Raw genomic sequence first — 24827 nt, 5'->3', positions numbered from 1 at the left:
GAATGCAGTTTGGTGCAGCCACTATGGAAAACAGTGTGGAGATTCCTCAAAAGACTAGGAATAGACTTACCATATGACCCAGGAATCCCACTCCTGGGCTTGTATCCAGAAGGAAATCTACTTCAGGATGACACCTGCACCCCAATGTTCATAGCAGCACTATTTACAATAGCCAAAACATGGAAACAGCCTAAATGTCCATCAACAGGTGACTGGATAAAGAAGAAGTGGTATATTTATACAATGGAATAGTACTCAGCCATAAAAACCAACAACATAATGCCATTTGCAGCAACATGGATGCTCCTGGAGAATGTCATTCTAAGTGAAGGAAGCCAGAAAGAGAAAGAAAAATACCATATGAGATCGCTCATATGTGGAATCTAAAAAACAAAAACAAAACAAACAAACAAACAAAACAAAGCGTAAATAAAGGACAGAAATAGACTCACAGACAGAGAATACAGACTTGTGGTTACCAGGGGGGTGGAGGGTGGGAAGGGATAGACTGGGATTTCAAAATTGTAGAATAGACTACACTGTATAGCACAGGGAAATATACACAAAATGTTATGATAACTCACAGAGAAAAAAATGTGACAATGAGTGTGTATATGTCCATGAATAACTGAAAAATTGTGCTGAACACTGGAATTTGACACAACATTGTAAAATGATTATAAATCAATAAAAAATGTTAAAAAAAAAAAAAAAGACAACAAGACAGATGAGAAGGGACAACCACACCCACACCACGCCCTATTCAGACTCGCCAAAAAGTGGAAACAGCCCCAATGTCCATCAAGCGATGAATGGATAAGCAAAATGTCAGATGTCCCTCCAGGGGAATGTTATCTGGTGCTAAAAAGAAGTGTGGTACTGACCCCTGCAACAGCATAGAAGGACCTTACAACATCCCGGGACGTGAAAGAAGCCAGTCACGAAAGACCGCAGCCTGTATTATCCTGTTTACACAAAATGTCGAGGTTAGGCAGATCGCTAGCGGTAGAAAGTCGATTTATGTTTGCAGGGAACCAGAGGGACTCAGGGGGGACTCAGGAGGGACTCAGGGGGGACTCAGGAGGGACTGACAATGGGTATGAGATTTTCATTGGGGGGCTGAATATATTCTAAAAGTAGATTGTGGTCTTGGTTGCACAACTTCAAAAATATACTAAGAAACACTGAATTGTGTCCTTTAATTGGGTGAGTTGCATGGTGTATGCAGTCCGTCTCAATAAATCCGTTTACTTAAAAATGAAATGGAAGGTCATGGAATCACCACCCCCCAAAACACCACATGTAAATTTAGAAAAACTCATTTACCCTATTTTTTTTTAGTAAAAAACAAATCAATTATATCTCTCTATTCATCTTCCAAAAGTAAAGCCTTGCTTGCTAGTGTATTTGGTTCTATGTGTATTTAAGTTTCTCCCTCTCTGTATATATATGTGGAAATATTTTATATATTTAATTTTTTAAGTTTAAAAACATATATTATATATATACATATATAGTATATGTAAATTGTATGGGTTTTTTTTCCTCTTGGCAAGGATGCCCTTAATGAAAAACTATCAGGAAATAGATGTCAGTGGGGTCCTTCTGGACCAACAGACTAGAGGGTGCTATGTCTTGCCTTTTGTTGTCAGCATTGCAATGGACACCTTATTCAGGGATTGGAAATACAGATGTCTACAGATATGAATGCCACCGCGTCTCTAAACGATCTGTTTCTCGGAGCTCCTGAAAATAACCCGACCATTTAAAAGCCCTTCAAGGGTTAAGAGCAAATGGATTCTGAACTTACAACCAAATTAAAATAATTTATTAATAATAGTGATAACAGCGTACTTACACAGCACTTAACATAAACCATAAGCAGTGGTATAAATACCTATTGCATTCTCAAAATAAACTCTATTAGCTTGATTCTATTATTATGTCTACTTAAGTGGAGATAATTTGCTTTAAATTAATTTTTGAAAATTAGAAGTATTAAATGTAATTGCCCTATTAGCTTAACAGAAAGATGTAAAAATATAATCCATTGTTTCTTTTAACTCAGTTAATTTGGGATTATATCAGTTGGGGTTTTTTCCATCACATTTTCTTTTAGGGCACATCTGATAAATACAGGCTTGAGCACACAGATGTTGGTTTTTTTAAAATCATTTAAAACCAACGGCTTATCTGCTCATTCAGTCTAATCAGAATGTGTGTTTGCATCTCCAGTTGGAATTTTCCATCGCCTACTCTTTGCTCTTAAGATCATTTATCTACTGTGTCTAGTAAACAGACTAATAAAAACCTTTAATTCTTTTTCTCTCTACTGATCTTAGCTGCCCTTTCCTCCATCAGTATTCATTCTGTGTGCACTCTGAGCCTGATGTCCCAGGTACATGACACTGGAGGGTCACATTACTTCTCAAAGGATTATTGAGATGATGATGGTGGTGATGATGGTGATGATGATGGTGTGATGGTGATGATGATGGTGGTGATGATGGTGATGATGATGGAGGTGATGATGATGGTGGTGATGGTGGTGGTGATGATGGTGGTGATGGTGGTGGTGGTGATGGTGGTGATGATGATAGTGGTGATGGTGGTGGTGATGTTGGTGGTGATGGTGATGATGGTGATTATAGTGACATCCTTGCACTCCATGCATGACACAAGTGCTCACAAATGCTCAGTTTCTCTCCTCACTCTGTTTTTGCCTATAACATCTATTGCTGGGCACCAGGACGATGACTGTGCAATTTTAGGTCAACTTAAACTCTCACGACAACCCTATGAGCTAACTTCTAATCTTACCCTATTTCACAGGTGTAGACACTGAGGCACAGGGTAATTTTCCCAAGGTCATAAGGATACTGGATTGAGAAATCAGAATTTAAAACTGGCAGGGACTGTCTCCAAAGCCCAAGCTTTTAACCACTAAGTTTTTTTCCTTCCCTGTAACTCACACGAGTGATGCTGTGGCTGAGCTTCTCGGCTGCAAGTTCCCTTCGACCTTCCTGGAAGAGCACTTCTCGCGCTGCAGAGATGGGAAACATTAGTGAGTGTGCGATTTCCCAGCTTCCCTCGGGGTTGGCGTCGGCATATAACCCAACATGGTTCCTGGCTGTCAGCCCCTCAGCCCCTTGGAATTTCCTGAGTAGTAAGAGCAATGGGAGCATCTCTTGTTATAATATTTGGTTTTTCTCCTCGGTTCCTGAAATCCCTTCCGTGCCGTAAATGTGAACTGGCTCTTATTATTCATAATAAGCCCCTTCCAGTATCTACAGGGTTTATGTCACTGAGGTGACTTTCGAAATCCCTTGAAGATGGGGGCTGGTTGCCAAGGAAACCAAACACGAAGAGAGGGTTGGCACTTTCAGTCCCACCCCCTGACGTCCTGGGAAGGGGGCGGGGCTGGAGGTTGACTCAATCACCAATGCCCAATGATTTATTCACTCATACCTGCGTAATGAACCCTCTGTAAGAACCCAAAGGCATAGGGTTTGAAGAGCTTCCAGGTTGGGGAACCAGAATTTGTCCGCATACCACCATGCCGGGTCCCAAAACTCCACAAGGACAGAAGCTCCTTTGTTTTGGACCTCGCCCTGCGTATCTCTGTCTCTGGCTGTTGACTCCTAGCCTTTAATATCCTTTGTAATAAACCAGGAATCCAGTGAGCAGACTGAGTTCTGTGAGCCGTCCTGGCAGATGAGTTGCACCCAAGGGGTAGGGGTAGGATCCCCTGCCTTATAGACAGGTGACCTGGACTTGCAATGGTGCCTGAGGTGCGCTGGGGGTGTCTTGTAGGACTGAGCCCTTCCTGTGGCGCCATCTCCGGGTCAACAGCGTCAGAACTGAGCTGAACTGTGAGACACCCAGCTGGCGCGTAAGCATTGGGTTGGGTGTGTGGGGAAGGCCTCCACGCACTGGAGCTGGTCGTCAGTGATGCTCTCTGCATAATCCTCCTGTCCTCTCCTCTGTCCAGTCCTGAAGCCCCTCACGCTTAACAGTCCAGGGGTCTAGTCCTAACCCTGACGGTCCCTCTACGCCCTGTGAGCACCGTATCATGTTTTTATCAACCCATCTTCAAATTTTCAAAATTTGTACCAGAGATTTCTTGCTTGGGGTGTCAGTTTTCTGCTCACCTCTCTTTGACCACAACAGGGACATAGATGTTCAACTGCAAACCACAGCAACACTCCTGTGAAAGTCAAGTGCAAGTTCTTTCCACCCTGTGCTAAGTGCTCTAAAGCCTTTGTTACGTATCAGTCAGCTCTATAAAGGTGTGAGATTTGCATCTGAATCCTTTCAGAGCTCTGAATCAAAGCAATGTGCATTTTACAATCTTTTAAATCACCCTGGACGTTGGCAAAAATCATGATTGTTCCAGCTCTAAACGGCTTCTCTGTAAATGGTTGGAACAAAACATAGTCGTACCACAGAATAAAATCAAAGTGCACATAATCCGGGGCGTTTGAGGCCATTTCTGTGGCAAGATGCAGGGAACAGCGTCAAATATCTCCTCTCGCAAGTCTGCACCGAAAACCTTGTTTGACTGAAAGCACGATTTCGTCTCCTCGCGTGCTCAGTCTTTTTTTCCGGTTGCTGAATTCGGCCATGTTTCCTATATGAATCCTCGCCCTAAATATTATGTGATCTGCAGACAAATCATTGATTTTTAATTATGTAAATGATCGCTAACACTTTCTGCACATTTCTTCCTCCATCTGCTCCCAAACTGGGTTCTTACCCCTTTGGAGTGGCCGCCCCTCTCTCCCCCCCTCTTCTTCTCCAAGTCTGTGGAATCACACCTTTTGTCCTTTGCGTTAGCCCTTAAACGCGTTGGTCTTACCTTCTTGCGGTTTAGGGGGAGCTCTCACTTTGGGTGGAGCTGGATGAGTGGTACCACGAAAAAGGTCACGGGCCCCCATCCCTTCCCCGCCACGCACAGGCGGTGCGACCCGGTGCCGATGGTCCCGCTGCTGTGGGGCTTGGTGTCCGCATGTATAAAATGGGGCGTGGTGACTCATTGGTAGGGCTGTTGTGAAGATCAGTTAAAACAAATTCCAGTTGTACGTGGAAGACACACACATTTATTCCGCTGGAGGAAGGGAGGCATGGACAGAGAGTGGACGTATCAACACGGTTCTATCAGAGGAAGGAAGGCAGAGGGATGCCTGGGGTGTGGGCGCAGGGAGGAAATCGGTGCGTGCAGAGGGCAGCCAGCTAGAGCTCGTCTGCTCTAGACTCTCAGGAAAGGTCTGGAAGGAGAGGTGCCGGCCCCTTGAGAGGAAGCGTGGAGCTAATGAGGAAGTGGGTTGGACGGTGAGGACCCGCATCCCTTCTGCTGTCCTCGTTACCTGGGAGCCTGCCCTCTGCCCCGGGGGAGGTGATGGGAGACGGACAGGGGAGCCTGGCTCGGGTGAGCTGGTCCCTGCCGCACGGGCTGGAGGGGCTTGGATGAAACAAGACATGAGCAAGCCTCCCGCAGATGGACTGGGAGGGTGAGAGGGCCTCTCTGCTCAAGACTGGCAGATGGGGCGGGATGTCCCTCCTTCGCCCACGAGCGCAGCTGTGTTGAGAGGCAGCTGGACTTGGAGACGAGCTGCCAGCGGAGGGCCTGGACTTGAATCTGCACTTCGCGGCTGCGAGACCCCGGGCCAGCCATTCAGCGTGTCTGCACCTCAGCTTCCTGGTCTGTAAACTGGCAGAACCCTCGTGCCAACTGCACAGGACTGTGGCGAGGGTGACAGGAGGCGATGGAGGGCGGAGGGCTTTAGAGCAGGGCTGCACAGAGGAGGTCCTGCTGAAGTGTCTGCAGCAAATCATCATGTTGTTTTCCAGGACACACACCGACACACACACACACTCCTCTAGAAATGTGTTTTCCATTTATATTTTCCTGATCATGACCTAAATTTTCTTGGCATTTCCCACGATGCCCCTAAATGGTCCTTAGATATTTTTCTGAGACTCCCCAAATCATTTCCTGATTTAAGTGGAAACAATGCACGTATGAATCGTAAGATTCCGCTTCTGTTCCTCCCATTCAGACTGTGAACGCTCCTCAGCTCAGCGCTCCCCCTTGACATTTGCAACTCGGAAGATTTAAGCATCGTCTGCAGACTTAAACGTTTCATTAAAAAAAAAAAAGATCTCTCTCCTCCAGACAATTTTAAATATTAAGTAATGCTAATCCAGAAGCAGATCGGACGGTGATTCATTACCCAGAGGTATTCTTTTTGCTTCCTGCTAAAAAAAAAAAACAATAATTATTTCCTGCTGACAAAATACTGTTTCTGATCCCAAGATCTCGAATGCGATGAGCATGTCTGGGTGTCAAACGTTGTCAGAGTGTTCTTGAATAAAAGCTAAATTAATGAGCTCATTTAACTCTATATTTTCTACCTGCTCTTGTCTGGAATAAATGGGCAATTTGCATGTGATATTTAATAAAAGCCAGTGTCCCCTTGTTGGTGTCTTGTCGTGAGTGGTACCATCTCAGCGTAACGAGTAGGGGCAGCTGGGTACATAGTTCACGGGCTCTCGCTGGGTTGAGGCGATCGGTAACCAGGGGGCAGAGGCACCCGAGACCCCCTTGATCAGTGTTTCTCTGGGGATGGAATCTCTTTGGAGGACGCATTTCTGCCTGGCTGTAATTTCAGCCCTGCTTCCCCTGATGTCCAGAAGCTGTAAATCATTCCAAGCCGCTGTACATCTATTTACAGGAACTGAGTGTCAACAGTGTGTAAGATGCTATTAGAGACTTTAAATGACCTCATTAAATCATGGAGGAAGCCTTAATCAGGCGGCCCTCCTCCCCAGTTTACAGTTGAGGGTGTGATGATTTAGGACACCGAGGCTGGTTTTAGAGTCACACGTTAAGCCTCAGAGCTGGGATTGGAACCCAAGTCGATCTCATGATGAGGTCTTCACTCTCCCTCCACATCACTGTCATCACCTGATTCCTGCAGAAGTCGTGGGTCTCAGTGACGCTGTAAAATCCGCAAGATGCATCCACCTGCCAGCGGACTTCAGAGTTATTTCCATGTCTTGGCTACAGGCAAACACATGCAGTGGAATATTATTCAGCCTGGAAAAGGGAAATCTCACCATTTGTGACAACATGGATGGACCTGCGAGGCATTATGTTATGTGAAATAAGCTTTGTGGGGATTTTTTTCTAAATAAATGCCTTTGCCAAAATACAGTTTTATTTTGAAAGTCATTTGAAAGACAGTGGGTAAGGGAGGACACCTAAGATTGAACGGCTGTATAAATCAGACTCGTGGTCTTTCTAACCGATGGTCTTCATTGTGCCCCAAAGTTGCTTTCTTTAGCAATTCCTATTTGCAGATTCCTGGAGAAGGGATCTTTTCCCAGAAGCCATCTGCATTTTTATTTGTAGGGTAGAGCTTTATTTCCAAAAAAACAGTGTGCTACTTGGTGATGGGTAATTTTTTTTTAAATGTCAAGGGAGATCTAATTTGTTCATTCAAGTGAAGTGGGCTCCACCAGGGGCGAAGAGGAAAGGTTCTCTAGGATTTGCTTATCATTTGGCTGCAAACAGAAATCCACACGTGGAAATGGCCCCAGCACCTCCATCACAGCGCTCTCAAAGCCTCCTGGCTTCATTGGGCCAAACTGGGGCTGATTATTCACAAAGCAAAGTTGGCTTCCATGCTGGGGAGGAGCAAAGAAATTGCAGCTGCTGCCAGAGGAGGAGGCGTTGTCTGTGAGAAATCAGGACCCTTGGCTGCTCCCGTTCACAGCTAGGAAATCAGCCTCAGCGCTTGCCTTTGCTGATGTCCTGGCCGCGAGGCACGCCAGCGCGGAGCAGGGGAGCGGGCACACCTGCGGCCTCTCCCGGCCAGCGCACCCGGAGAGCGCCCGGCCAAGGGCGTGGCGCGGACCTCCCTGAGGCGGGCAGCCCTTGGCTTGGCTTTCTCTGTAATTTTGGACGGTGTCCGCTTGTTTTACAGAATGATGGGGTTTGGCGTAATAAAGTCGGCTTGTATCAGTGACATGTGATTAAAAAGTGACAACTCTGAAACATACATCCCATAAACGGAATCCACCTACCCCTGGAGTTTGTCTGTTTTGTTTTTCCTGATCCCTGGTTCCAGCTCAGAGGTGTGAAGAAATACCAGTGCCTGGGACCCACCCCCGGAAGCACAGACTCAAGTTTTCCCGAACGAGACCCAGCCGTCCGGACCGTGAAACCACCACCGCCTAAGGCACAGAAGCCTTCCCGGGTGGGCCGAAGGCGCGGGCAGGGGTGAGACCCACAGGCCGGCTGCGGGGCCGCTTGCCCTGCGAGAGTCTTTGCGTGGATTAGCGTCTATGTCAGGGCAGTCTCAGGTCCCAGCGGGATGCGGAGGATTTCCCCCATGACAAAGTGTGCTGACAACGGCAGAAATCCTTAGGAAGGAAGGAAACAAACAAGCCTCCAGGTACTGGGTGCAGGTGTCGTCTGTCACTGACCAGCCAGCGTCCCACCTGGGCTGTGCTGCGTGGCCTCAGTTGTGCGTGCTCTCCTGTCCTTCACGCCTGGGAGCTGGGGGCTTGTGTACCGTCGGTGCTAAGGAATGGTTTCCAGGCACGGCCGCGGCCCGGGAGGGTGAGCTGTGACGCGGGGCTGAGTTTAACCAGGGGAAACATAAGATGCTTCGTGGGAAGGGCTGCCATCCCCGTCGTGCACATGCCGCTGCCTCAGTCTGACGACCTCGCACAGGGATGCGGGGCAGAAATGGAGGTTGTGTTACCGTCTTTGAGATAAAATGATGAGTCATAGACTTTTAAATACCCACGTAGTGACGTTGGGGACTTGTCAAGTCTGCAAATGCCTCTAAGTTATGCATTTGGCTTCACGGCAGCTGGGTGCCTGAAGGCAAGAGTTCACCCTTTCTTTTTTTTTCAATTGAAGGATAGTTGGTTTACAAGATGATGTTAGTTTTAGGGTGTACAGCAAAGTGATTCAGTTACACGCGCGCGCGCGCGCGTGCTGTGCTGTGCGTGCGTGCGTATGTTCTTTTTCAGATTCTTTTCCATTATGGGTTATATTGTACACAGTTCCCTGCTGCTCTACAGAGGGACCTTGTAGTTTATTCATTTTTATAGACAGTAGTGTGTATCTGCTAATCCCAAACTCCTAGCTTTCCCTTCCCCACCACTTCTTTCCCCTTTGGAACTGCAGTGTGTTTCTGGTTTGGAAATAAGTTCATTTGTGTCCTTTTTCTCTAGGTTCTACATATAAGAGGTATCCTATGGTATTTTTTTCCGTCTGACGTACCTCACTTCACATGATCAGCTCTAGGTCCATCCATGTCGCTGCAAATGTCAGGATTTCATTCTGTCTAATGACTGAGTAGTGTTCCATCGTGTGTGTATGTATCACATCTGCTTTGTCCAGTCGTCTGTCAGTGGATGTTTAGGCGGCTTCCCTGTCTTGGCTCCTGCAAACAGCGCTGCTGTGAACATTGGGGTGCGTGAGTCCTTTCGAGCTACAGTTTTCTCCGGATACATGCCCAGGAGTGGGGTTGCTAGATCATAGGGTAAGCTCTATTTTTAGTTTTTCAAGGAACCTCCATACTGTTCTCCACAGTGGCTGCACCCGTTTACATTCCCACCAGCAGTGCAGGAGGGCTCCCTGTTCTCCACAGCCTCTCCAGCATTTATTATTTGCAGACTTTTTAATGACGGCCATTCTGACAGGGGGGAGGTGATACCTCACTGTGGTTTTGACCTGCATTTCTCTGATGGTTAGCGATGTTGAGCATCTTTTCACGTGCCTGTTGGCCACCGGGATGTCTTCTTTGGAGAGATTCTATTTAGGTCTTCTGCCCACCCGTTTTTGTTTCTTTTTTATATTAAGCTGTATGAGTTATGTGTGTATTCTGGAAATTAATCCCTTGTCAGCCTCATCATTTGCGAATAAGAGTCCACTCTTCTTGCTCACTAAGCGTCTACTTAGAGTCGCTCGTGACTTTATAGAGTCCGAGTTGTTAGTGACCGACAATCCAGATTTACCTGGAAATGAAAGCTTTCCCAGGTTGCAGGCTTTCAGTGCGAAGACCATGCCATTTACAGTCAAATCAGGATGGTTGGTGACCCTAACCCTGCAAATCATTTTCTTTAATAGGTAAGCCCCGCAAATGCACGTGAACCCTAAGTGTGTGCTCGCTGCCCCCGAACCTGTGAGTTGAAACTCTAAGACAGTTGTCTATGGCAGCTTGCCCCCAAGCATTCTAGATTTGTCCAAATGATGCCAAAACACCTCGCTCCCTCTGCTCTGCACTTTTTCATGGTGGATCCTTTCATTTACTCTTTTAAGATCCTACTCAGAGCCAAAGAACCTATTCCATGTGTTTTAAAAACTGGCAAGAGGTGGGTGGTGTGGAGTCCATAGATGGTGTGCAGAGGCTGGCCCCAGAAAGTCTGGATGGACACCCTGCAGAAATATTCTCTGCAACTTCGCTAAGACCGATGAGGAGACACCTTTAGCTAGAAGTGTTAGCCTTTGGTTCCTTGTCCGGCACCTCTGAGCATCTGTGCATGAAGCAAACCTCATAAGAAAGCCATTAGGACTAAGTCGATCAACACTGCATCCATTATTCATCCATGATACCCACTGAAGTGAAGGATCTATCATTCTGACGGCTTAGTAGCGAGGGAGGGAGAACAACCAGGACCATTCTGGTGGGGTCTCGTGGCCGGGCTGGGCGACCTGCAGGTAGTCCTTACAAGGCGGGGAACGGGTCAGGGCTAGTTTGGGACGGGTGGGCACAGGAACGGCCAGGTCTTGCAGAGAGCCTTGACGGGAGAAAACGGTAAATCACGGAAAGCGGGCTGTTTTTGGTTTGTTTGCAGCTTTATTCCGACTCAGGTATTCCTTGGAGCGAGAAGACAAACCGTGTGTGCTTGCTTGCTCCGAGTAGAAAATGTGCCGAGCCTTGTTTAATGCACAAACAGGACGGTATCCTGGTTTTCGTTCTCAGATATTTTAATATTGATTTTGCGGGCTGTCATAGACCTCCTGTTTTGTTTTGTTTTTTTTTTTTCCTCTGGCAGATTCTCTCTCTTGAGAAATATTAAGCCCCATCTTGGTGGGACCATTAACGTAGATAATGACGCCCGCCCCTGCAGGTGGGGAGGCTGATCTGGCTGAGCAAGTCAGACTCGGCCCGGAATTTGATTTGGAAGCAATATCCAAGGACGAAAAATGGCGGTGGGAGATTTTTCCAGTTGTTGAAGATTAACCGTTCATTCCTGCCACCTGCCTCCCCTGAAATGACCTTGTGCGTGGTGATTTTTGAGACTTTCCCTTCACACACTCTCCTATCATTTCAAATTTGTTCTTTTTTTTTTTTTTTTTTTGGAGTTGTCTCAGGGAGCCAGAATTTATCCCTGTTGGATTTAATGCCCCCCCCCAAAAAAAAAGATGATTTGATGCATCTAACAATTATTTACAAAAATATTACTTTCTGCCCAGCCTGTACCTGGTCCCAATCCGTCACGCCAGTGAGTGAATGCCTCAGAAAACCAAGCTGGAGAATGATTTACCTAAACCATCTAAGCAACTTCCTTTCCCAGAGGCGGGAGAGAAGCTTCTTTTCATTCGGAAATATTTTTCTTTTCTGTTTTGTTTTCTTTGTTCAGCCCCCGGATTGAATGCCTGCCACGTGCCAGGCACTGCTTTAGGGACTGGGAATGCAGTCAACAGAACCCCTGCCGCCTTCATGGAGTGAGTGGTCCAGGGGCTGCAGACGGTGAACAGGGGGACATCGGACATGTCAAATAGCAATGGGAGGTAAAGAGAGAGAGAGAGAGTGGGATAAAGGTCGCCGGGCAGTGAGGCGGAGGGCCGCTGAGCTCCCAGCTTGGGCCAAGGATGACAGTCGTGGAAGGGTGACTCTGAACAATGCTTTGGAGGTTGTGAAGGAGCCACCAGGCCCTCGGGGGTCAAGGCAGAGAGGACTGGTGTGCCGAACAGCCCCGGGGCAAGGGCGTGACTGGCACGTTTGAGGGGCAGCAAGGCCAACGTGACTGGTAAGGGCTGAATTCAGAGAGGGGACACGCAGGTCTTCCAGCCCTGCCTGTCTGTGTAAGGACTTTGTCTTTTACTTGCAGCAAAATGCAGCCACTGCATGACATGGTGGATTTCCATTTAAAAAACCCCATTCATCTGGCTGCTGTATTATTAAAAGGCTGAAGCAGGGGCAAGGATTTTTAAAGAAAGGGAACTGCATACGAGACTGTATCATAAGCCAGGTGAGGGAGCGTGGTGGTGAGGACAGGAGGCGATAAGCGGCTGGAGGTGTCCAGAAGTTGTTAGGTTTGGAGTATGTTTTTGCAGAAAGACCCAGCAGGATTTGCTCCTGGGTTGGATGTGAAGTGGGAGAAACAGAGAGACGTCGAGGATGAGCCTGAGGTCTCTGCCCTGAGTCACAAGAAAGATGAAGACATTTGCTGGCATGGGGGGAATCAGTGTTGGGGTGGTTCAGGTGCGGGGGGAAAGCTAGAACTCAGCTTTGGACATGAAGTGCGAGACGTCTGCTCGCATCCAAGACCAAGATGTTCAGTAAACAGCTGGGTATGGAGTATGGAGTGCGCGGTCGAGACGTTAGCTGGGAATAAAAGAATCCGCTGGCAGCCAAAATAGGTGATTTGAAGCCCTGGTCCAAGGGTGGAGATCTGGGGCATCTCGATATGTCAGGGAACGTGAGATGCAGAAAACAAGACTAGGAAACTGAGAAGTGGGCAGTGAGTTAGAATCAAAGTGACTGATGCCCTTGAAACCACGCGATGGAGGTTTCTCAAGAAGGAGGAGCCACTGCCTGGGTTCAGTGTTGTTCAGAGGTCACGGCAATGCCATAGTAGCTTCTTCAGCCACGTGGCCACCCAAACAGACACCGTGGCCACCAGCGTGTGGAGAAAGTCTGATACGCGTGGGAAAACCAGTGGGGGGGGGGGCGCACGTCCTTGGCTCCCCAACAACTAGCCAGGCCGCAGTGCTTATAACCGGCTCCCGGGACCTCAGTGGCATCAGCGCTGGGCTTTGCCTGGCTGAAACAGTGCTTTTCTTCTGAAACAAGTTCAGGAAAACACGGAGCTGTGCGTAGCCTTGAAGCTCTATGAGGTCCTCCGGGCAAGACCGGCAGCCTTCGTCAGGAAATGTCAGTGTGAGTCTCTGGCTCCTCCTGACAGTCCTCGGTTTACCAGATCGACCTCGGTCGTAATACCACTGTTCCAACAAAGTGCTCGTTTCCAAGAAAATAAAGAAATACGGCAGAATCCGGGGTGGCGGGGGGGGGGGCGGCAAACGAGGCTTCGGGCACCCAGCTCAGCCTTGGAAAACACTCCGCCCCTCAGGCGCTGTAATTTGTAAGCAAAACTGTGACCAAACAGGTTTTAAAACATGAGCAATAAAATTGCTTTAACTTTAGGAGAGGTTACAGTGTCATCATGACCGCTAACAACATTTACATTGCAAAAAAAAAAAAGTTTTTTTTCCCCGGATGGAAACATTTCTAGCTAAGTATGCAGACGAAACACTAGAATTAGAAAATCAATCGTTCTGGGAGCCTTAATGGAGATGTGGATGGAGACTATGAGCAACAGGGCTGAGGACATTCAATGGGAGGCGGTTAACGCTGGTACCATTCGACCCCAGTGGCCAAAACCTAACTCCCTCCCTCCAGGTGCAACTGCAGCAGCAAGTTCAAACACAGCCCCTGAAACATCGTTGCCGAAAGACATGAACTTGAACTGATCAAGCCTCCAAATTCTTCGGCGAATAGATGACAGGGAGGAAGGGGGGAAACTTACAGGTTACAAGACTCTTCCGAGACATGCCAACTAAATGCAAATGCAATGTGGTTCTTTTTGCTTTTGCTATTTTTTTGCATCCTGATTCAGACAAACCAGCTATAATAAAAGACATTTGGAGACAATCAGTAAATTTCAGAATACTGCCTGAATACTAGATAACATTAAAGAATTTCATTAATGTTAGAATCATAATAACATTGTAATTGTGCCCCCAAAAGTCATTATTTGTTAGCTTTTTATGCAAAGGCATTTGTTACTGAAAAACGATTGGTGTCTGTCATTTGTTTTGAAATACACCCGAAAAGAAAATGAGATTACTCACGAGCGGGTAATTGGTGCGATAATAAGCCTGTAGACATTCATCCCGTTTTCATCTCTACTTTTTATTATTTCCACCATAAAAAGTCTTAACATGCATAAAAAGAAAATCTTAAAATATTCTGTGTCCACGTCTAGTGCTCTCTAGCCTTACCTGGGTTTGTTTTTCTTCTAATCACTTTATTTCCCTCCTATAAAGTAAATTTTTTCCCCCTCCAGAACGTAAGCTCGTGGAGGTGGTCTTTATCTGATTTGTTGGTGGGTGGGTTGACCTCCGGTACCTAGAACAGGGTCCGGGGCATACTGGGAGCTTGATGAACGCCCTGATTGTTCAATGAGGTGATGATAAAATAAAACAAAATTAAATAAATCATAATAATAACAATGAAATAAAGTTAAAAAATAAGCGAGTGCTCTCGCTCGGTGGAACACGAGTCCGAGTCCGGGGGGGAGCAACGCTACACTTCACGCCTCCCTCGCAGACACTCACAAAGCGCGTGAACACGTCCGTGCCGCTTGGAAAGCTCGCCGTAAAGAATGTTGCTCATTTTTGAAGAATCCCCATATTTCATTATCACACGAACCCCTCCCAGGATTTGTCGCCACAGACGACCCTGCCGAGGACGCTGGCTGCCGGAGTGAAAGGGACACTGTGGGGAGTTACGCAGTGAGAACCAAGCTCGGAATGCACTTCAGTCTGGAAGGCGCAGGTGGAGAGGGGGCCAGGGACGGGGGACCACAGGAGCCCGAGCCTCGTTCTTTTCTCTCCACCCGCACATTTTGAGATGATTCAACCTCCACCTGCCTTCAGGAGCGATGCGGAGGGGAGCTCAGGGCCGGAGCGGCGGCAAGGAGAATCCTCCCTGAAAAGCCACACTGACGCTTCGCGGGGAGGCTGGGGGGCAACCCACGTCGCCAAAGAGGCACCCTGACACCGCAGCCGCCCGCCTGGGCGTGGGTTCGCGGCACGCTTTCGGGTCGCCACCCGGGCCGGCAGCGTGTCTCCGAAGCTCACCCCAGGACGGTGCGATCAGAAGCCTCTCGCGTTTCTGCCTCACTTAGAAATACCTAAAAATGTTTCCAGAAATGGCTGATTTGGAATTTTTTCTGTTCCCCAGCCTCCAACTGTGTCGAAGCCACTTACCCTTCAGCGTGTAGAGAACTCAGCTGGCGGGGGGGGGGGGGGGGAGCCAGAAGAGGAAAAACAAAAGTGTGTGTGTGTGTGTGTGTGTAAGCATATATAAAGAATATATATCTAATCTAATATATATTAGATATATATATATATAATATACCATTATATAATCTAACATATATAATATTGTATATAATCTAATATATAATATATATTCTTCATATATATAATAATGTATATTAGAATATTGAAGACTTTTTATTTTTATTTTTTACTTTTTATTTTTTTAATAGAGGTATTGGGGATTGAACCCAGGACCGTGTGCGTGCTAAGCACGTGCTCTACCACTGAGCTCTACCCACCCCCGAAAAAAGTATATTTTTTAAAAAATCCGAACCTGATAAGAGCAGAAAGCGAAGTCCTTCACAACTGGACTAGCCTAGTCCCGCTGAAAACACCGTGATTTGAACAAATTCAGTACATTCTCCACTGCTGCCTGTTTTAAAACAGGTCTGAAGGTGAACTGAGCTCAGTGAACCATAAAAATCTAAATCCCCACTGCTGAGGAAATTAAACAGAAGGGCCCTAAGGCACGAAGCGAAGGCGAGCGTTTTTACGGTGGGTGAGGAAGGACTGGGGAAAGCCACGCCAGCACCCATCGTCCCCGCCACGGAGCAGAGCGCACTTTCCGTTTGAAGGAGCTGGGGTGAGCGGTGCAACTTACAACGTGAGGGGGAGCTACCAGGCTCCCCTCAAACCATCTTCTCTCAGCTTGTAGGACGCCCGCCTTCCCAGAGGGCGCGCACCCCCCCTGAGCAAGGACATGTGGCGGTAAAGACAGGATGCCCTGCCCCCCCCCCCCAGCCCCCCAGCATCGCTCGTCAAGCACCGGACGTCCTCGGGTCACCTTTACAGCCTAGACGACTTCCAGCCTGGACCATTCGTAGGAGCGCAATTTTTCTTCCCGGGAAGTAAACCTAATTGATCTATTTTCCAGTGTGTCACCTCAGTCCTGCAGGAACCCGTGAAACTAAATTAAAACCTATGTTTCGCATTTTGGAGGAGAAGGTAGTCGTGTCTGTAGTAAAATTAATGAGGGCCGCGGCCCCAGCCACCAGCTTCAATTTCTTCAAGGCAGCGGGAACGCCCTGTCCAAGGTGCCAAGGGAGAAGATGCTGTTTGAGCCCGCGACCGTGTGCTAAGCTTTAATAACATTTTGTTTGGAAACGAACAGCGCTGGTCCCGTCTGATTTGAATCTTCATGTTCATTACTTCCTTTCATTTCAAAGATGATTATCTTGTAATAGCAACCCTTGCATAACGCTTACTGTTTCCCGGGCACGGCTCTGACAGCCTTACACCTGCCCACTTACTCAATTCTCTGACCAGCCCTACGAGATAAATATTGCAGTGATCCCTTTTTTTTTTTACAGACCAGGAAACTGAGGCTCAGAGACGCGAAACCACTTGCCCAGTTACACAGTCAGTAAGGGTCAGCTTCAGGATGTCATCTGAAGCACGTCAGCTGGGGGCTGTGTTTTTAACTCTGCGGCAATGACCTGGGGCACTTTAAACACATCCCGTGCCCAAGCTCAGTTCAGAACTAGTTGAGAAAACCTGCCTGGGGGAGATTGTAGTGGAAGGACATGGAGACAAAGAAAGCTCTATCACTCTAACTGAGGTGAGGGCGGGCACTCAGGGAAATCAGTTAACTTCGGTAAGCCTCAGTAGTCCTCATCTGTACAACGGGACAGTCCTGGCGCTCACCCGGCGAGGCTGTTGTGAGCATTACAAGGTAGGGTGGCCACTGGTCCTGATTCACTCAGACTGAGCAGGGGGCCGGGACCTGGGACTTTATCTCTTAAACTGAACAGGCGAGGATTCGTGCGTGATCATAAAATAACCTAATGCCACCGCATCGATGCACATTTCCCCCCAAGCACTCGTGAGCAGGCAGGAAGCAGCAGTTATGAAGTTAATCTTTTCTATACACCTCTTTTGCTTGAAAGCCATCCCACATCGAAGGGCTTTTTACGGCAGGAATGAGCAGGCGTGTTTGAAGGTCAGTGGAAAGCCAAGGTGACTGGACCACATAAAGCAAGAGGTCGCTATGGGCAATTGCAGGGGTGAGGAAAGTAATGGACAGACAGAGAACAATACAGCGGGACAGAGATTCAATCTGGCCACAGTGAGTGATCCTCACCCCTGAGAGTTTCAGGTGGGAAGAGGGCCGGAGAAAGGCCCCCGTCTTTTGTGCGCTTGGAGGCTGTGGAGCTGGCCTCCTCTGATATAGTCTGGTGCCCTCCTCATCTGCAGGGCCAGCACATGGAGGTGAGGGAACAGAGGGGCCGGGTGGGCGGCAGTGGTCAGGGAAGGCTGCCTGGAGGAGGAGAAAATGGAGAGAGCACAGTGGGGCCCGGAGGGAGGGGAACAATCTCTTACAAGCCTCCTTTAGCAACAGGCGGTCCTATTCTCCCAACCAGTCACCACGCTGGAATTTTAACTCAGATGACTTTGTTGGGAACTGAAATTTCTATTGTTTAGAGTTTAGTTATTTTGCTCACTTATTTTTACGTTGCAGCTCGTGTCGTAGGAAAACATTTCATAGTTAACTATATGTAGTATGCATGATGATTCTTTTCAAGTCAATTTGCTTTTTCCCTTTTCCCTGATTCCAAAGAACTGATTACACCGAAAAATGTCAATACAGTTATTTTTCGAGCTTATGCGTCCATTTTCAAATATCTGCCGAGTGCCAGACACAATGCTGCATCCCAGCAGCCTAAGGGCCCCCAGAAAACACCTGCATCTGAATGAGCTGCTCATTGTGGGGGACCCATGGGGCATCTCAGTGAGAGGGTGTCAGAAAAAGCCTGTTAGTGGGGTTTGGGTTGGTGTTGGGTGATTTGAGGAGAGTTCAAAGAAGCAGGAATTTGCTCCGGACAGGATGCTGCCAGCAAGTGGGGGTGATTCATGACTGGGCATTCTTCTCAGGCTTCTCTGGGAGGAGGGCAGAGCAGAGCCAGGCCACCCCTGACGTTGGTAAAGTGGCCGCAGTTACTCGTTTCAGCCGCAGAGCGAGATGCCTGCGGCCTGTGGCGCGGCGAGGGTGTGCGTTTGTCCGTGTTTGGACAAGATTACAGGAGTGGTCGTGGCAGGATCCGTCCTGGTGGCTGGGTGGGCTTCCCTGATGTCCATGTCCTGTGACCGTCTGTGTTTCACAGGAGGGCACCAGCGCCGAGCTGAGGTGCCAGGGGCCACTCTTCTGTTTTCTCGCTGGGATACTACAAAAAATGAAACGAAATGAAATGAAATGAGATGGAATGGAATGGAATGGGTTGAAATGAAATAGTAAAGTAAAAGAAAATAAAATCTGGGCTACTACAGAAAATAAAATTAAGTAAAATAATACAATATAAAATGAAATAAATTAAAAAAAATGATAACATAAGGTAAAATAAAATAAAATAATTAAATGAAATTTAAAATAAGCCCCTCATTGATTTTACAATCAGAAACCAAGGATTGGCATTAGGCAAACAGTTAGTCACATAACCAACTGATTCCTTAATCTTGTGATAAGTCCAGTGAAGAATAATTTAACAGCAGTCCATATGAAGGATGTCAAGTCTGTCTGGGGGGAGAGGGTGGAGTGGAGGAAGTGAACAGATCTCTCAGGGGTTGAGAAGAATCTAGGCCCATGTGTATTTTATTCCTGTTTGTATACTGAAAAATGAAGAAAGCAGAGACAGATTTTGTCGTGGTTTAAGGCTGACAAGTTACATTGATTCTGCACTTGGGTATGACGCCTGCCTTTGAGATCAGGACAAGCGCCCACACTGGAAGCCCTGTGTGGGCACGAGGCCTGGGTCAGGCGCCCCTTTAATCACACTCTTGGTTCCCAGGGAGCCCCGGGGACATGCTCGCGGCAGTGTCACCTGTCAGGGTGAGACGTTTTGAGCAAGCAGATGTCAGCTTCCAGTGAAAGCAGAATATAGAAGAAATAAGTCACTGTTAAGCTAACACTGTGGCGTCTGCCTCATCTGGAAAATAGAGGGCGTTGCTCCTTTAAATATCCGTGTAGGATTGATTCCTGGATGAACTGAAAGGCGCTGGGGTCGCCTCTTCCTTGTAACCCGCCCGAGGGTGAAGGGGAATGAATGTCCACGCCATTAGCACTTTCCCGCGGAGCATCGTTCCTTCCTGCCACCGGGCATGCCAGTTTCAGGAGTGACCCTGGAATCAGTTAACAGCGAATTATTTATCCTAGAAAGGGCTGCAAAGGCTTTCCCAGCTGCTGTTTCACAGAAGACGTCTTGTTCTTTTCAAATGTGGCTCCAGGCGTGAAGGTAAGTGACCAAATCCATCATCAGAATGAAAGGGGTTTTCTTTCCCTTTTCCAGGTACCAAGACCTGCTCACCCACAGGCTCCCTCAGCTCACCCTTGGGAGGTTGAACTGTCAGTCATCGCTGAGCGATGTTAGGCTGTGGATCTGCTGGACGGGGACCCTTCGCTGCCGTGGGGCTGGACCTGGTTAAACGCAGACACACATGAGGAACGTTCTTTCATCACAAATGGAGCCGTTCTCAGAGTTGGCTGTGGGTTAGAAGTTACAGGGTCCCGCCCTTCAAGGACCCACCCCCTCCCCTTCCGCTCCAAAGTGCTGGTTAGAAACATTACCCACTTTTGCTGTAACCAAAACAAAAGCTCACCAGCAAGGCAGAATCACAACACCTTCCAAAGAACTTGGCTGAGGCTCTCCGGAGCTTTCCCTCTGTTGCCCTCCGCATCCAGACCAACCCGTGCAGGGTCCCAGTTCCTCTCCGAAGGTCTTCCCTTCCCCGGGAGCCACCAGCCAGTGGGTACATTAACTGGGGGAAGGACGTTCCGTAAATGCTACTGTGCTGGCTACGTTCAGAAGACAGGCGTTCACCTCTTGAGGAGTCTTCCGGGAACGTGAAGCGGGAGTCGGATCGGAGAATTCCTGGAGGAGCCAGGGAGACGCCCAGAATCGAAGTCTGGGTGGCATTTAGTTTGCTGACAGCCCCAGGGTGGGGTCTTTGTCAAGCATTACGTCCCATCTTTTCCAGGCACCGAGGGGCGGTGGCGGGTGAAGCCCCTCTGCGTCCCCCACGTATAACCCTGTTAAACAGGATGATCGAGGTTTTCTGCTGCTTCCTCTGCTGTGTCATTTTGGTGAGAGAGAGAGAAGGGAAGGAGAACTAAGCCACAGGTAATGCGTTCCCGGTGGGTGTGCGTGTTTTCAGGTCTGAGAACAAACGCGCACCTCTTTGGGAAAGTCACCACCGCACGGGCGCACACGCTCCCTTACGCACGTCCGTGGGAAGAGCCACGCCGACGACAGCGTGCACCTCCGAAGGCGGCCGTGAGAAGCTCTGCCGGGCTGGGCCCTGGCTCATGGGTCGTCTTCCACCTGCGAGTTTCGAGCTGCGGCGAGGCGAGCGCGGGGTCAACAGCCTGCAGGTGAGTCGCACGCGGGCTTAGCGCGCCGCCCTCCTTGTCACATTGTTACAAGGGCTGCCTTCCCTTTTGCAGCACGTTTCCTGGAAGCGCCGTGCTGTGGGCGCAGCCGTCCGCCTCGTCGTCCCCGAGGCATACATGCTCCACCCATCACTTCCCAGGCATGGGTGCCCGGTGGTGCGGTGTTCGTTCTCCACCTGCCCCAGCGTAGCTTTTGTCCGCTGGAGCCATTTCCCCCAGACGAGTCTGTCAGTGCCGCACCCGTGGGCCCGTCCGCACGGGTCCAGACGGTTACTGGGGGCTCCCCGGAGAGACGCACCTAGGAGAAGCACCCCTAAACCCAGAGGACTGGCCCACTTGTGTACAGCAGCGTGGACACACCCCAGAGGGGGTCAGGCTTCCTGGAGACCCTGCATCGGCAGGTCTGAAATGACGCTGCCCCCACCCCCCACCCGGAATGTTAGAATCCAGGTCGCGGCCAGGCGGAGGGCAGAACTTGGGAGCGGCTTTGCTTTCTTATTATCTGCTCGCTGTATTTATCTCTTGATTCTTGCCCTTAGTGAAACAAGACGGTTTATATATGCGTGATTGGAAACTCAAAGAATGCTGACTTCTGTTTGTTTGTTTGAGTTTTAGCCATAGAGCAGAAAAAAATCATAGGCTGAGAATAAGGAAATATCAAATGGTAGCTACTTACCATGTGATCTTTGTCAATAACAATAATAGTTGTAGTGGTAATAGATATAATATTACTGCTGCTAATAATGATTATTATTATGTACCTAAGGTCTACCACGTACCAGACAAGGTGCTAAGACATTTGCAATCATCGTCTCATTCAGCCATGGCAACAACCTTACGAGGAGTGCGCTATTGTCGCCCCATTGTGCAGATGAGGAAACTGAGGCTCAGCCAAAAGAAGCAGTGGGCTCAGAGCCATGCACTGAGAAGGGAATAGAGCAGAGGTTTTAAATTCAGGTGTGTTCTCTGCTTCTCGACAGTAGGGCGTGTATATTCTGCCTGACCTGTGCCTGTCTTGTTAGTGTCTCTTGTATCAACCCCAGTTAAAACCATCAGAAATATTCCACTTGCCATATTCCCCCTAAGGGTTCAGTAAGACTCCTTATTAATTTTTATTTAACACAGTGGAGCATTTAGCCAACTTCCAGTCCTATGTTCCAGTTCTTTCAGCCTCAGAGAAATGATTACAAAGCTTAAACGCCTCCCTGTCTTCATTACCGTCTGGGAGTTCAGCCAAATAACGTCCTTGGGGCTGAGAAAGAAGGGGGGCTGGCAGTTCTTGTTTCTTTGTTTATTTCTGAGCGAGAACAATGCGGCCATTTCTTCAAGGAATATGTGCCTCCTCAGGGAAGAGGAAGGGAGGGAGGACCTAAGAAAGAGAGAGAGAGGAGGGATGGGGGGAGGGCCGGGGGAAGAAGGTGCCAGGGAGAGAGACCGGCAGGTGCAGAGGTGGAGGTGGGGATGGGATGGGATGGAGGAACAAGGTGTAATGGAGGAGCGTGGTGTCCGGTGTGGCTGGAGTCCAGGGGGTGGAGGACGAGCCATGGGAAATGGGTCCAAGGAGGCAGATGGGACCACATCACCTAGGGTCCTGTAGGTTACCGAAAGGATGTTGGATCTGCTGCTCAGGGTGATGAGAAGCCATTTGCGAGCTACTGAACAGAAAAGCAGCATCACCTGATTTGTATCTTAAAAAATGGCTCTAGCCACATCCCCCATCCCCCATCCCTCTCCCCTCGTGTCTGGGATTGAGAGACACAAACTACTACGTATAAAATAGATACACAACAAGGATACACTGTGGGGCACAAGGAATTACAGCCATTTTCTTGAAATAACTTTTAATGGAGTGTAATCTGTAAAAATACTGAATCACTGTGCTGCGCACCTGCAATTAATGGAATATTGTAAATCAACTGTCCCTTCAATGAAAAAAAAATAAAATGGATTTTAAACATTGCTCGAGCTCTTCTGTTTGAGAAGAGGCACTAGAAGATGAAAATGAAATCCTGGAGGTCCCGGGACGGGATCGTGGCAAGGACCTTGACAGAAGGTGGTGCCTGTACCTGGGTGGCAGCAGTGAAGATGGTGAGACCATTTCAGAGTCAGGATATGTTTTGAAGGTAGACGTGATGACAGAAGAAGGGAGCTGTGATTCACTGAGATGGAAGCGCAGGGCCATTCACTTCCAGAAGGAGATCTAGGTGACCCTCAGTTTGTGACAACTTTATAGATACAACCCCAAAGGAACTATCCCTGGAAGAAAGAATTAGTAAGCTGCACTTCATTAAAATTAAAAATTTCCATCCTGCAGAAGACACTCTCAAGAGGATGAAAAGACAAGCCACACACTTGGAGAAAATATTTGCAAAAGACGCATCTGATGAAGAACAGTTATCTTTAATACACAGAACATACTTAAAACTCGACAGCAAGAAAACAGACCACCCAATTTAAAAGGGGAACAAGGATATTAACAGGCATCTTTTCAAAGATAATACACAGATGGAAAATAAGCACATGAAAAGATGCTCCACGTTGTACGTCATCAGAGAAATGCAAATTAAAACAACAGCGAGATACTTCTACACAGAATTCGAATGGCCAGAATCTGGAGCACTGACGCCAGATGCTGGTGAGGCTGTGGAGCAACAGGAGCTCTCAGTCACCGACGGTGGGAAGGCAGAACGGTCCAGCCGCCGTGCAAGACTGCGTGGCAGTTTCCTACAAAACTAAACGTCCTCTAACCGTGCAGCCGGGCACCTGTCCTCCTTCCTGCTTACCCAAAGGGATTGAAAACTTGACATCCGCACAAAAACCTGCACACAGCTGTTGACAGCAGCTTTATTCTGTCCAAACCCACAGAATGAACAACATTAAGAGGGAACCCTGGGGATAAACTGTGTGTTCGAGGCTTGCAGATACTGAACTACTAAATATAAAATAGATAAACAATGAGTTTCTGCTGCAGAGCACAGGGAACTGTGTTTAATATCTTCTAGCAACCTATAATGGAAAAGACTATGAAAAGGAATATACGTGTGTACACGGATGACTGAACTGTTAAACTGCACACTAGAAATTGACACATTGTAGACGGACTAGACGTCAATAAAAAAAAAAAAAAAAGCGAACCCTAACATGAACCAGGGACGCTGGGTGGTACTGATGTGTCAGCGCTGGTCCTCACTTGTAACAAATGTACCGCCTGGTGGGGGAGGTGTAGGCGGGGAGGCTGTGCTTGGGTGGGAAATCTTCATATTTTCCTTGAAATTTTCCTGTGAACTTAAAGCTTCTCTTAAAAATAAAGTCTTGAAAAAGAGTCCCAAGAGTGGTTAGTGAGGTCCTGCATGACCCGGCCCCAGCTCACCTGCCCTCCTTCATCTGGGGTGCCCCCAGCCCCTTCCTCCCCGGGCACAGTCACTGGACTTAATTTATTCTACGGATGCAAAGCACAACTCGGCTTCCAGGAAAGGGGTCTGGTTTCCAGAAGCCTTTAAGCTCCTAACTGAGCACACAGACTTGACTGGCGCTGCTGACAGACTTGGAGAAGACGGTGAGGTTTGTGGAGAGAGCCTGTATCTGGCCGCTTCGGGAAGACGCATGTGGGTCACGGGCAGGGAGCTGGTGGCAGCTGACCGCGCACCGGGGACACGCTCCGAGGAGCCTGGACACTGCGAGCAATCCATCACCCCCGGCGGCGAGGCCTGGATGCTGATTCAGAAGCGAGCCTGGGGGGATGAGAGATGCTCCCGGCCTTCGTCTTGGCGCCGTCTTCTCTCCGGACGCCAGGGCAGGGGCACGTCCCCCCCGCAGGTGACACGGAGGCTGCTCCTGGCCCAGAGCTGTAGTAGAAACAGCTGGAAGGAGCGCACGGGTGGGGCCGCTCCCCGCCTCGCCCTCTGTCCCCGTGATGGGAAGTTCAGCGCGAGGAGCAGGAAGTGCCAAGCTGGTCACACGGGGCCGGAAAGAAGCCTTTGGACGACACCTGTCAGGGGACCCGGTCGTAACCCGGGAGCGCTGCGCCGGGGGCGG

The 24827-nt window shown here is 48.5% G+C and overlaps 1 long non-coding RNA gene across 1 annotated transcript in view; it reads left to right on the top strand.

Annotated features, from left to right (window-relative positions):
• Nucleotides 1–20008, top strand: part of LOC116660874 — a 128116-nt gene extending 108108 nt beyond the window's left edge. Inside the window, exon 8 of the long non-coding RNA XR_004316515.1 lies at nt 19693–20008. This is a non-coding gene — a long non-coding RNA (uncharacterized LOC116660874). The remainder of the gene's footprint in view (nt 1–19692) is intronic.
• Nucleotides 20009–24827: the final 4819 nt, after the last annotated feature.

This window comes from Camelus ferus, chromosome 32, assembly GCF_009834535.1.
Source record: "Camelus ferus isolate YT-003-E chromosome 32, BCGSAC_Cfer_1.0, whole genome shotgun sequence".
In the NCBI taxonomy this organism is placed as follows: Eukaryota; Metazoa; Chordata; class Mammalia; order Artiodactyla; family Camelidae; genus Camelus; species Camelus ferus.
The sequence above is the reverse complement of the archived record's forward strand: the minus strand, read 5'-3'. Positions and strand labels throughout refer to the sequence as shown.